The sequence below is a fragment of the Ornithodoros turicata genome, chromosome 2 (genome assembly GCF_037126465.1).
Source record: "Ornithodoros turicata isolate Travis chromosome 2, ASM3712646v1, whole genome shotgun sequence".
NCBI lineage: Eukaryota > Metazoa > Arthropoda > Arachnida > Ixodida > Argasidae > Ornithodoros > Ornithodoros turicata.
In genome coordinates, this window is record NC_088202.1 from 64,035,479 (window position 1) to 64,049,029 (window position 13,551).

Genomic DNA, 13,551 nt, shown 5'->3' on the forward strand with positions numbered 1-13,551 from the left:
ATTAGTATGTACGCCGACGACATCTGTTTATGGTGCTCTGGTGTGCAGATGCCCGCATTGCGGCAGCGCCTTCAAAATGCCTTAGATTGTACGGTCTCCTTCTTAACGGAGAGGGGCATGGACATATCAGTCGAGAAAGCTGTATTTCTTCCATTCAGTCGAAAGAAAATGAAGACTTTTCAATTGAAGCTTGACGGCAGCCAGTAAGGAGAGTGTCTCATCACCGGTTTTGGGGAGTAATAATCGACTCGCAGCTCTCGTGGGCTGCGCACATTAAACACCTCAGGGAAAGAACTGACGCACGCATCAACATCCTACGGCGCATCAGCGGCTCCCGCTGGGGAATGTCGACAGCGTCTCTTCTCGCCGTACATAAGGCACTTATTCGGCAGATGATGGCCTACCATTTGCCCGTACTGCATGGAATAAGCGACACGTCAGAGAGGACACTGCAAAGCGTACTATCGAAAAGCTTAAAAGTCTGCCTCGGTGTACCTTGTGCAACGTCAAATGTCCTAACTACAGTAGAAGCCAGAGAACTTCCATTAGATGCACTAAGGACGCAGGAAACAGTGCGGCACTACGTTCGTCTATGCACGCGGCATCACAACCACCCCCTTGCAAGGAAGATGGCACGTCGAAATTCGCAATTCATCAACGTGATAGCTCCATATCGCAGTGCTTTACCAAAAGCACAGTTGACATTAACGGCGGTCGATCCTCCGTGGACACTGCAACTTCCTCGTATCGCGCTGACTGTTCCTGGCGTATATCACCAAAAAGCTTCACTATCATCTCCAGTGTTGAAACAGTACTGTCTGTCTCTGATGGAGAGCCATCATGCTAGGACCGCAATTTTCACAGACGGGTCGACGTCAACGTCTGGGTCTTCATCAGCGTTTGTTGTACCACAGCATAGTAGAGAAGGAATGGCAAGGCTTTCCCACAGAACATCGTCGACAGCTGCGGAATTGGTAGCCATGCAGCTTGCAATGCAGTATGTGGCCGCACGCCAGGAGCCTGCGCAATGGGTCATATATTGCGACTCAAAGGCCGGCCTCCAAGCCATAACATCATTCTTGGGAAGTGGCTGTATGGCTCCAATAGTACGGGACATTCTCATCGCATACAAGAAAGCAGTAGACACTGGCCACGACATACTGCTTCAGTGGATTCCTGGACATGTTGGCATACGCGGTAATGAAGCTGCAGATGAGATGGCGGATATAGCGCACCTATTGTCAACGGAACACACGTTCCACGATATATTCCACGTCAGATGTGAAGCACATGTTAAAATTGCTGACAGAAGACGTTTGCAGAAGGCAATGGTTACAAGTCGACAGGCGGTCATCCTTGCTTCATCAGATTGACCCGGATCTGAAATTCCGTGTTCCGTCAGCATACCGCGACCTATACAAACACTCTTGCAAATCTGTATTTTAGGACCGCATGCTAGGCACACTAGGCATGTGTCGTCGAGTTCCCCGTTCCAGTTTTGTTTCTTGCACTTCAGCTCACTTGTAGGGGATGTAGCTACGCAAATGCACGTACAGTTCGGCGATGTCTTTCTATTTTTAGCTTTTCACCTTTGGAACCCGTTCTTCCTTTCTCCTTTCATTCATTTCATTTCCTTTGTGGGAGTAGCAGAATTCGTCAGTGACGAATTCAATATCTTCCGTTTTTTTTTTCTATAATCAAACTCAAACTCAACTCAAAGTAACTAAGTAAGAAAAAGCGTCTGTTCCGCAGAGCGAAACGTGTCAATAACATCGATAAAAGAGATAGGGCGCAGACTAACTTGTGCATAATGATGAAGGAACGAATAACCGAGAGACACGGGACACGAAGACAAGCACAAGAGTTCTCAGACATAGTAAAGATTTAATAACACCGAGCATCCTAAATACCTAACAACTCCCGGAGGGGAGGGAGAGGGATAAAGGATGGCCTATTTACACAGTTCCCGCGCTGCGTTATCGCCACCGTCTCTTTCAAAAGTCTTTTCCACTCATCTCTTTCCCTAGACAGAACCACGGTTTCGTTGAGAATGGGCTCACAGTTTCTGCATTGCCGAAGATGTTCAACTAGCTCGCTAGAGATATGGCTCTTTTTTAAGTTCAACTGGTGTTCTCGATGGCGGTCATTTAAACAACGTCCAGTCTGCCCCACATAACAAAAACCACAACTTCAAGGAATAGAATAAACAACAGCACATGTGCATGATATAATCGCAGACTTATGCTTTACATTGCAACCTTTTGGCACGACATTGAATGGAGTCAATCTACTCAACCTGAAAGCATTAGAAAAAAAAAGAAAAACACTTTCAACCCAAAATACCTAGCAACAGATAAAATGTTATGGGAGACAGAATGATAATGCGGTATGACAACTAATTTATCGGAAGATAAATTGGCATTCTCATGGTTGGTGTCTAGCCGAACATGATGCTTGCATAGGAGAATAAGAGCCCTGGAGGCAATCAACTGCATGTCATAACCGGCTTGAACAAGTCTGTTGACCTGTCGTGAGATACTTGACGAAACACAATGAAGACAACTTTTTGACAAAGCAGCATTTAGAAGACTTGAAATGATCCCAAACTTAACCAACTTAGAATGTGAACTAGAACATGGGAGAATGGGTTTGTTAGCATCGTTACCAGAGTATGAGAACTCTTGTGCTTGTCTTCGTGTCCCGTGTCTCTCGGTTATTCGTTCCTTCGTCTCAATAACAGTTATTCATGGGCTCAATTCCAATCCTGCACTCGACAATACAAAAAAAGAAATAAGGGAGGCTAAGATAAAGTTCTTTAACCACGATCTGCCCTCCCTGACAGTCATTAACCCTAAGAAATTCTGGAACGTATTATCTCCACCTAAATCTGATCTCCATATACGTTAACAGATACAAACGGCATTCCCATCCCATCTGATCAATGAGCCCTCGAATTCGCTTCGTTCTTTTTCATCAGTCTTCAATACTGATAGTTTATCGGACCACGCGTCCTTGCTTTCACACTCCTCTGCACCTATGCCTAGTCTCTATATTACCATGTATCACCTTTGAAGCGACTACACGGAACAGTAACAACGGACGGCGAGGCGTCGAGCGACGGGCTCAGATCCACGCCACGCCACGCTGATTAGCGAGCGATGCTTCCAGAAGCATCTGTTCCTTCGCTCGCATCAATCTCATGGATGAATCGACGACCTTGGGGAAGCTTCTCTACTTCCTCTTCTTCATCGACGCGCGCCTTCTACAATGTTCGCCGCTGTGTATAAAATGATGATTGCAGTTTTTATGGCGCATGAGCAACTAGACTATAATGCGCCAAAACAGTGATGTGTGTGGAAAGATAAAAGTAACTGTTCAATTAAAACCGAATTATCTCAGAATTCGAAGTGTAAACCACAGTAAAAGGGAAAGTCATTCACTTATAGGACATTTAGATAGCCGATATCTCTGAAAAAGTTAAAAATTCTCATGTAGGGTAAAAGCTGTGTATAAAAGCTTGTGAGCTCCCAGCCGGAGCATTGTTTAGCTTGGTTCTGTCTAAGAGCTGCCGCTCTTGTGTGTGTTAGGCAGCTAGGCAGCTGAATAAAGTGTTCGCCGATTATTTGCGGTCTCGCTCGTCTGTTTTCATCTTTAAAACTCACGTCCAGTCCAGGCCCCGGTGCTATGAACCCGAAGGTGCTATGTTATACAAGAATAATAGCGAGCAAATTCTTAAGTTGCATATTCAAGCAATCCCTCCAGAAATCTGTGTTGGCGATCGGGAAGGTCATTCCAATCCATAAATCAGGTAACACACAGGAAGTTGGCCACTATCGTCCCATTTCTTTAACCAGCATTCCATACAAAATATTTTTGCACATTATATATACTAACCTTGTGAATCTTCTAGGATCTTCTGGTGACACCCGATCCTTCTTCGTCTGCCGCGGGGTCCCACATGGTAGTGTGCTTAGCCCTCTTCTTTTCAACATCATTATGGCTTCCCTGCCGGTCCTCCTACGCGACCACACCAATATCACAGTCTACGCGGACGACATCTGAGTCTGGACGTCCAGCCGCGGACGTCCGCGGCCGTCCAGCCTCTGGACGTCCGCGATGTGATCCAACGCAGTCTCCAAGGAGCCTTCGACACGGTCGTAGCATACCTTTCTGATTGTGGGCTGTCTGTCTCCCCAACTAAAACTGTCGTCATGGCATTTACCCGCCGCTCCTTCCGTAAATTCCCACTCCACGTCGCAGGGTCTCCAGTGCATTTTGCACCGAGCTACAGGTATCTGGGCATCATTATCCACAGGGGCCTGAACTGGTCGTAGCAGCTCAAATGTCTCTCTTCTAAGGTAAACAACATCGTCAGCGTTCTTCGTCGCGTCACTGGAACGTTGTGGGGCCCTACATGTGCTGACCTTAGGTTTGTCCACTGCTCCCTTGTACTTGGAACGCTGCGCTACAGCCTCCCCATCTTACATGGACAAAGCAGAGCTAGCGAACGAGAGAGCTCTCCTCAACCTCCAGGCCAGCAGGCTTCGCGTCCGCCTGGGCGTCCCTAAGACGACAGAGACCATTTCCGTTCTCGCAGAGGCGAGGGAGTCACCGATGCCCACCTTGCGTGACAAGGAGACCCTCCGCTATACACAAGGTACCTGACACGTCACCCGCACCACTACTTGGCAGATATGACCATGGAGAGCCCATCGTCCGCTTTCGGCTCCTGCGTTCTGCGGCTGAGGGCGTCTATTCTCTCGCCCTCAAACATGCCGTCTCACCCCCTTCCCATCAGCTAAGTCTATTTTACCTCGGTAGAAAAGTTTGTTGCACAAGATACCAAAAAGAAAAAACACTTCAAATAAAACTTTTTTCGCATGATGAAGATATTTTCCAGTACCCTTCTGTGTTCCTATTCCGCACGAGACAACGTATTGTTTACCGACTGCGAAAAATACGAATAAACAACCGAAATAAGTCTTTTTCAGCTGCATCAGATTTCCAGAAAAAGGATTTGAGAGCAACATAGATAGCGTTTTTGCAGGTAGCTTCTAGGCCTCCGGACTCCGCCGAAAGCCGGTGGCACTGGGCCCATTCATTTAAAACTTTCAGCTGCGTTTAATTGTTTGTTTTGTTTACATTGCTCGAGGCTGAAAGGGTTTAGGCAGGAAATCTTACATTACAAGTTTAAAGGCTTTTGATTTTTTATTAGTTTTATGGAAATAATTTAGGCTCGAGAACTTATGTATTTCCTGTTGTCGATGAACAACATGTTAAATAAATTACATTTAAGAATTACATGGGTTGGTTTTCTCCTGAAAGTGAACTATTATTTAATTTGTTTTTCATTAAACAAATATATCAAATTCTGTTTCAAAACACTTTTCAGTAGAAGTGCTTTTTTTCTTTCATGCTTTTTAAATTATTGAAGAAAGGATTCGAGAGATTCGTAAGATCGGAGATTCGCAAGATTCGTGGATTCGCATAACCTTTCTTGGATTTGGATTCGGATTCGGAAAATTCTGGATTCGTCCCATCTCTACTAATTAGTCGTCTGTATCACCTACCTTCTCCGAGAGGATGTCCGCATCACCGTATAACTCAACTGCAAAAACGGCATCTATGCTGCTACCTCATAGTCTCTTTTGTTTTGTTTTTTTGGCTCATTGCTTTTTTTAATCTGGTGCGGCTAAAAAGCATCATGCATATCGCCAATGCGCATATACAGTAGCTTTGCATCTACTTGTACAACTAAAAACCAGTCCCGTTGTTCATATTGCTGAGTATCACATAGTGCTATGCGTTTCGCACAACGTTGAAAAGTCACATTAATGTACGGAAAAAATTAGATGAGTTCAGAGATACTACAAGATAATTGCGTCATGGTTCATTGCATTCATTGGAACTTAACATGTGAGAGTAGTTGAAATCGACGAGGATCGCAGACCTCTCCAGACTTGTGTACCTCAATGAAACTGAAATAAATATAGGAAGAAAAAACTGTTTTGTCGGCTTCCCGCCTTCACTACTGCGCGTGTTCCACGTATTCCGTTTTATTGAAAGTAGCGGTGGTGGAGACAGTGCCCACCGCTGCCCGAATTTGTAGCGGAAATACTTTCTCCGCCAGCAATTTAAAATGTAGTGGGATCGCTACTCAGCACCTGAAAAAAGTAGCGAATACGGTAACGAGTACGTAGCGCGGTAGGTATACGGTTGGTATGTGGGTGCAGTAGTTGGTAGGACGTCACACAACGCTGACTGCGTCTATAAAGTCATCGAAAAAATCCTGTACAGCGGCAATGTGCCCTTCGTTCAATTATGAGCTTTCTAACGCCCACAGTTCTACTAGAGCAAATATATGGAAGGCCCTTTAGAAGATGTGGTGTTCCCCTACATGAGCCCAGGTTTGCAAAGATAGAATGTCCCGGAGGGCTGGATGTGATCGGAACTTCTCGAACCTTGGCCTCACTCCAGGACGTCGCCGATATAATAATAATAATGGTACCGTGATGTTACACATGAGGTTTGTCTGCGCAGTGTAGCGACATGTTGCACGTGTCACAGGGTAGGACTGCGGATTATTTGGACTACCTGGGGTTCTTTTGACGTGCGCCAGAAATCTCTGAGACACGATGCTGGAAGCAATGCTTACCTCCCCCACATTGCTACCGCCCTCGGCCGGGATCGAACCCGCGATCTTCAGCAAGCCAGCACGTTACCGACTGAGCTACCGAGGACGGTGCGGATATAATTGAAGAGTCAGCGTGGTAGTGCGTGGCAGCAGGGCCACATCGTCGTCGTCCACGGGCCGCCGCAGTCCTATTCCCACGTAGTAGCGCCAACGTGTCGTTTGGGGACGAGCGCACATATGTATACATCCCGTACTTCTTCATATCAACCTATACCAACTCGGAGAACAAGGGATAACGTACCGCAACTGTTTGTAAAAACGTATTTTGAAACCGATGATCCGCTGGCGTTAGTGGAGCTGGGGACTTGGCAGTTCCATCTAAATAAAGAAAACCATCTCAATGGCTCCTCCTCCTCTTCCAGACATGGTCGTGATTGGTGGACTCTTAATGATTAGGTCACGTCGTGTAAGATATCGGGCTTGGTTTACTCATAGGTGTTGGCCTTGATTGACGTATGAGAAAATGCCGTAGACACGAAAGGGTTGAACACCCACGTGAACATGCAAACGTACATGTGATTATGTGGGGTGTGGGATTATTACATGTGGGCCTCCTTCACGAACTGTAGGGATTTCCTTCCCTCGTCATCCTTTCACGTGAACCTTTTTGGAATGGGGTAGGGTCCTGCACTCAACGCAGGGAAACATCCCACATCATCATCATCATCCATTCATCTATGTTGTTGTTGTTGTTGTTTGTCCACATAATGAGAAGACTCATTTGAGAGGAACTTGGTGCTGGGTAAGATTGAAGGCAAAGGGGCATGGAAAGAAGGCGGAATGGATGGGACTCGGAGGCACGTGCTTGAGTACGGGAGACACGACAGGACAGAGAACCATAACGTCCTATTGCTCACAGCGCGACGGAGTGTCGCGCACGTCTGAAAGATTGAAGGCGCACACACAGCCAATAGGACGCCTAGTGCGCAGTATGCATGTCATAAGGACTGGCACCTTTTGTATTACGTAATTCTAACGTTGGGCTGGAGCGCCCAAACCCCGTGTGCGACTCAATAAAAAAAGAAAGACCTTATGATATGTGTACATATTGCTTAAGATTGTCCTTTCGTTCTAGGACAAGAGGGTCTCCAAAGCGGCAGCATCATCGCATTAACCCTCCTCGCCCTCCTGGTTACCAGCCTTGTGAAGGTGAGTACGTATCCGCAGCTGTGCTCCTGGTGTGCTCTTCCTGGATTGATCCATGTCGCCTTTCTGCTGTCTCCTAATTGAGCGCACCTGAACCAGAACCAGAACTCAGAGACCAGCTGCTCAAATGAAAACGAAATCGAAACAATGGATGTTCCTTGTCAGTACCGTATTGGGAGCAAGCCTGATCGGCATTCATTTGACACGGGGGGGGGGGGGGGCAACGTTGGGTAAATGAGCGGTCTGCCTGCCTTGGCTGGCGGCGAGGGAAAGGGAGGACCGTTGCTTGGGATAGAGGGAAAAGGAGGGCGGGGAAGGGGAGGACCGTTAAATTATTTGCTGGTAAGCAGTCTGTGTCCCTATAGCCGCCATTGGGGGTCGACGACCTTGAGAAAGTTCAAAAGAGCTCTTTGGACGAGCTTCCGACGATGGAGGTTGCCACGATGGTGGATGGTGTTGGGGTTCAGATGTGCCGGTGGGCTGCAGAGCTTTCTGCAGCCGGCATCTTGCATTCGATGCGGCTGGGCTGTCCATAATACCGTGCCCCTTCGTTTCTGTTTGCCCACAGTGTGGGCACCCAGGGCTCGGCCGCCTGTGTAGGTACTGCGGGAACGGATGCGAAGGATGAGGGAAGCCACGGCCCTGGAGAGGCCACCAGTTGCACACAGTGGTAGTGCAGATCCCTCTCTAATGTGCTTGTCAGGGTGTAGCCTCCACACATACCCCTAATTGATTTCGAGCAGCACAAAATACTTGGGGAGCTTTGACTTTCGGCCTGGTTCTTGCAGTTGTTTTAGTCAGATCGTCAGTGTTATCACTGCTAGCTATGCCCTTGTGGGAAAGCATCCACTGTAGCGATACCGCAGTGCCTTGGGCAGCCGGGCCTTTCCCGCATAGCATCTTTCGTACTGGTATTTGATGCAAGAAATAGCGCACCGTCAGTCCGTGATGACAATGTTGGTTAGGTTCCCGTCTTCTGCAGCCTTCAGCGCTTCTATTATTACCAGCAATTCCGCGTCCGTCGATGTTAGCCCCCGAGTAGACTTCCTGCCCAGTTGTGCTTGAGCGAGGGGATGCAGTACGGTGGCACTTATTCCTGCGTGTTTGTCTACACTGGTATCTGTGTAAATGTGCGTGGCTTGATTATGGTTGTTGTGGAGGCACTCCGCAGCGAGGTGTTGGACGACCGTGTCAGAAAGCTGACTTTTCTTTTGACAACGGCTAAGCATAGTCCGCCACGGATTTCAGTATAGACCCAGGGAGCTTCCTTGCGAGGCATTGCAGGGGGTGTGGGCACCACCTCTGTAAAGGTGCGGATGGTGGTCGCAATGCGGGAGTGTGTGCGACTCTGCACTCTGGCGATGAGAGATTTACCAGTGACAGTCGTGTGGTGTAGTGCGAGCTGCTTGAGGAGTTGCTGAGTGACCAGCGGGAGAAGCGGTACGGCTGGGGCCTCTGTGTACACAGCCTGGTTTCGTGCAAAAAGTGAGATGCCGAGGGCATTCCTTAACCCCTTTCTGTGGAGCTGCTCCAAGCGAGCGAGTGGGAGTCCGTGAAGTATCGTGGCGACGGTCGTGGCCTGGTGAATGGCTAGCACTGTGCGTTTTGGGCATCCAGGTCTAGGGCCTCCTAGTCGTCGAACCAGGTTCTGCGACGAAAGACACTTAGTTTTTATGTCTTTTTGTGAGTGGCGCCCACGACAGGAGGCTGTCGATCACATGGCCAAGGTACCGCTGCGTCTTCATCCTGGACAAGGGTATTCCATTTAGGGAAAACGGGGTCAAATGAGACCAACCTTTCCCGGGTCTCCAGGAGCATAACCCATGTTTTGTCTTGAGAATGTCACAGACCGCGGGTGCTAACATACTTGTCAACCGCAGTGATGCCGTCTTGGATGGCTTGTCTGAGATGACGTGGTTTTTTCCCCGATGCCCACAAACAAAAGTCGTCTGCGTAAACAAAAATGTTCAGCTCCGGCAATTACATCGGTAAGGATCTGGGAAGACCAGAGACGACAAGGTTAAAAAGAAGGTAGACTGAGCACGCATACCTGATGTAACCCAAGATTCTGGCGTCTTGACAGGCTGAGCGTCGTTCCCAGGCGGACCCTAAAGGTACGGTCACTGAGGAAACCATGGATGAAATTGGCGGACCTCCCTCCGATGTTGGCCGAATTGAGGGCCCGCATCACTACGTTCGTTGACAGCGTGTCAAAGGCACACTCGACGTCGAAGTAAACCGCTGCTGTCCTCTTTTTGCACTTTGTGACATGGTCCACGTCGGAGATGAAATCTAATAGTGCGTCAGCAACACTTAGGTGTGTTCGGAATCCGGTCATTTAGTCCGGAAGGATAGCTTTGGCTTCTATTGGTACAATAACAGTCGTCTGAGTAGCATGCGCTCTGTGAGTTTGGCAATACATGAGGTGAGGGACACGCCGATAACAACAACTTTATTTTGAGATGATGAAGAGGGAGTTTCATCGCCAGGGGTGATACTCTACCCCATTGCTGTACCCCATCTATTCGGCCCTCTCCAGATCACTGCACACCGCAACCGTTGGATCATCGTGGTCACAGACCATTTAACTCGTTACGTCGAGACGGTCCCGCTTCCCACTGGATCCTCCTAGAAAATAGCCAATTTCTTCATTAGCAATATATTGCTCCGTCATGGCGCCCTTCCATACCTGGTGAGCGACAGCGGCCGACCATTTCTCGCGAAGCATGGTCCAAGGCATTCTCTCTGCCTGTTCAGTGGTACACGCGCCATCCTCAGGCTACCATCCGCAGACGAACGGCCTCACAGCGCTTCCCCCACACGCTGGCCGACTTGCTGTCTTTCTACGTCTCGGCTGACCACACCAACTGGGATTTCCTGTTGCCATTCGTGACGTTTGCTTACAACAGCGCTGTACAATCGACTACGAACTTCAGTCCCTTTCGTCTGTGTTTGGCCGTAATGCGTCCACTACGATCGATACCATCTTTCCTTACGTCTCTGACACAGGGGACAACGTCACACTATAGCCGAAGAGGTATTGCGCGCCGAAGAGTGTCGTCGGCTCGCCTGGTAACGAACGTTTGCATCCCAGGCCAAGGCAAAAGCTCAGCATGATGAGCTTCGTCGCTCCGTCGTTTTCGCTCCTGACGATCGCGTTTGGTTAGGGTACCTCGCCGGACGGACGGCCTTGCCGAGAAGCTTATTTCTCGTTATTGTGGCCCTTAAACCGCTCTCCGCCGCCTCTCCGATGTCGCTTATGTTGTGGAACCAGTAGATGCTCCCACTGACCGGCCGTTCTGCCGAAACCGTCCGCGTTTCCCGTTTGAACCCCTATGTTCCCCCGTTTACCGCCTCTTCCGCCGCCAGTATGGCTACTCCCTCGCAGGGGGAAGCTTTGAGAGAGAAATCAGCCGGTCTCCTGAAAGTAGCTCGTCATTATCATCACGCTCAACTGTTTGATTTGACTGTTTGATCAACTGCTTGGCGCGCGGATTCATTTGCTCTGTTGTCCGCAGCGCGGTTGTACGCGGTTCGTCCTCGTCCGAATCCTGTCTAACAGTTTCGTTGAGGTACGGGAGGGTCGTATGTCGTTGACTGGTTTGCCTTTCTTTAGAATGGGAACTATAACTCTCTCTTGCCACTCGGCAGGGACGTTTCCCGATATCCATACTTGGTTGATATAATCCAGGACGACCTGGGTACCGTACATGGGGAGATTGCTCAAAGCTTGGTAGGTAATGCCATCGGCTCCCGGAGCCGATTTTGCCTATAGGTGACATAATGCGTGTTGTAACTCGCACGGCGTAAGGGGAAGGTCGAGGTCTGACGGCGTACTCTGTGGTAGGAAGGAGTGGCCCATCAGTGCAATTGCCACACCCCAAATCTTTCTGGCCGGCGTGTGTTCATTTAGGGATGCTGAAAAACATCTTCAATGGGCTCGGCGTAAGGTATTTGCCAATGGTACAAGCGTTTGAAGTCTTTATGCCTTTCATTATAAATAATTCAGAATGAACGAGACAGTATTCTAATAGTATTCAGAAGATGCTGTTTGTTCCCTGCATTACAGTCGTTCTAGAGGCTATTTGGTACTACAGACATAGACAGTTTGAATATAAAGAGAACGAGAGTTGACGACTGTGGAACATCTACATTTGAGCAGCGAAAGCATGCTATCATCATAATCACATCTTTCTTGATTTCAGTTGTCTTCGACTGTGTCCTGATTCCTCTGAGAGTTGCTCTTGATAGTGTATTGGCGTTGCATCATTAACCAAATGTAACACATACGGGTAATTAGAACATTTTGGGAGTAAGCCTACAACATGAAATACGGAAAAAGCGCCCTGTCCATGTTCTTTTCTCTTCTTAACGTGATTTTCCTGGTACGTTTTCACTGAAATCTATACCCATAATTGCAATCTCGTGCACTATTTCCAGGTGAGGTAGATGTTCTCGAGAGAGCACCTGACGACGCACACATAGCCGACGAAATGCCGGTGGAGCAACGACACTTCTTCGGGGGTAGCATTTTTTTTTCTTTTTTTTTTTTAGAAACATGTTCAAGACTCTTCAGGTGAATTGCGGAGTGGCCGAGAGTTCACAGCTGAGAGACAACCAAAAGAACGCGAAACATCAAATAGAAATAATGGTGCAAATGTATCCCTGTGATAGTACCACGAATAAATTACTGCGCCACCTGTGTTGGAATCCTCATTCCTTCACGGGAATAACTGTTCACAGCTCAGAGCCAGAAAAACGAAGAAGAAGACGAAACACAAATATTCACAACAAAAACAATAAATGATGGAGAAGTGATGATTACATGGGATGTTTCCCTGTGGTAGCCACAGGACCCTACCCCACTTCACAGAGGTTAATATGAGAGGATGAATTCATGGTGAGCACGAAGCGACGACAGGTCGGAGTTCTGTTTAGAGCTCTTCGAGGAGGCCAGTAGCTTGCGCGAGAGCAAGAAGGGAGCGAAGAGCCCGGCACATGAGCACGGGAGCTCCATGTGCCAAGTACTTTGGACAAGCTGAATGGTCTATCAAGCAGCTCAAGTTGGCGCCGAAACACCCGGCGTTCACACGTGTACCGGTCACAGTCCTCGATGATATGGGGAATCGTAGCTGGGGTGTGGCAAGCTGGGCCCAGCGCCGAGTTACTGTAAAACAGCTTAACCCGGAACATAGGGTTGAAGGCGACGTTGAGTCGTAAACGCCGCAGAAGGGAGGTAAAGCTGCGCCGGAAGCCACCTGGCAACTTAAATGATGATTACGGGTCCACTGCATGGAGGAGTGTCCATTGAGTGACGTAATGGCGCCATTGCTGACGGGCCAATAGGGACATAAAAAGCAGACAAGTAGAAACGTCTATCTCCCTTGGAGAGGATAATGGGCACGGCTGTCCATATAAGGTGGGCCGCAGCAGCCGCCAAATCTGCCTCCTCGTTGCCCTGAATGCCAGTGTGGCCGGAAACCCACTCTGAGGTCAACCGGTGTCCCTGTTCCCCAAGAAACGTGAGCGCCGTCAGGATAACTACCACTGGGGCCAAAGAGCCGCGGATGGCCATGATTGCTACACATTGCAGGACTGGTTTGGACTCTGTACTTTGTATCTATAATTTCCAAAGTAGATTGCATGAGAACCGGAACGGGGATCTAGCTCTTCGGTCCCAAGACGCCAGGGATGTGTGTCGAGAGGGATGG

The 13,551-nt window shown here is 48.5% G+C and overlaps 1 long non-coding RNA gene across 1 annotated transcript; it reads left to right on the forward strand.

Annotated features, from left to right (window-relative positions):
- The first annotated feature begins 7,615 nt into the window (after nucleotides 1-7,615).
- LOC135383629 (uncharacterized) lies at nucleotides 7,616-12,542 on the forward strand. Its single transcript, XR_010419978.1, has 2 exons — nucleotides 7,616-7,843; nucleotides 12,281-12,542. It is a non-coding gene; the product is annotated as an uncharacterized LOC135383629 (long non-coding RNA).
- The last annotated feature ends 1,009 nt before the right edge of the window (nucleotides 12,543-13,551 follow it).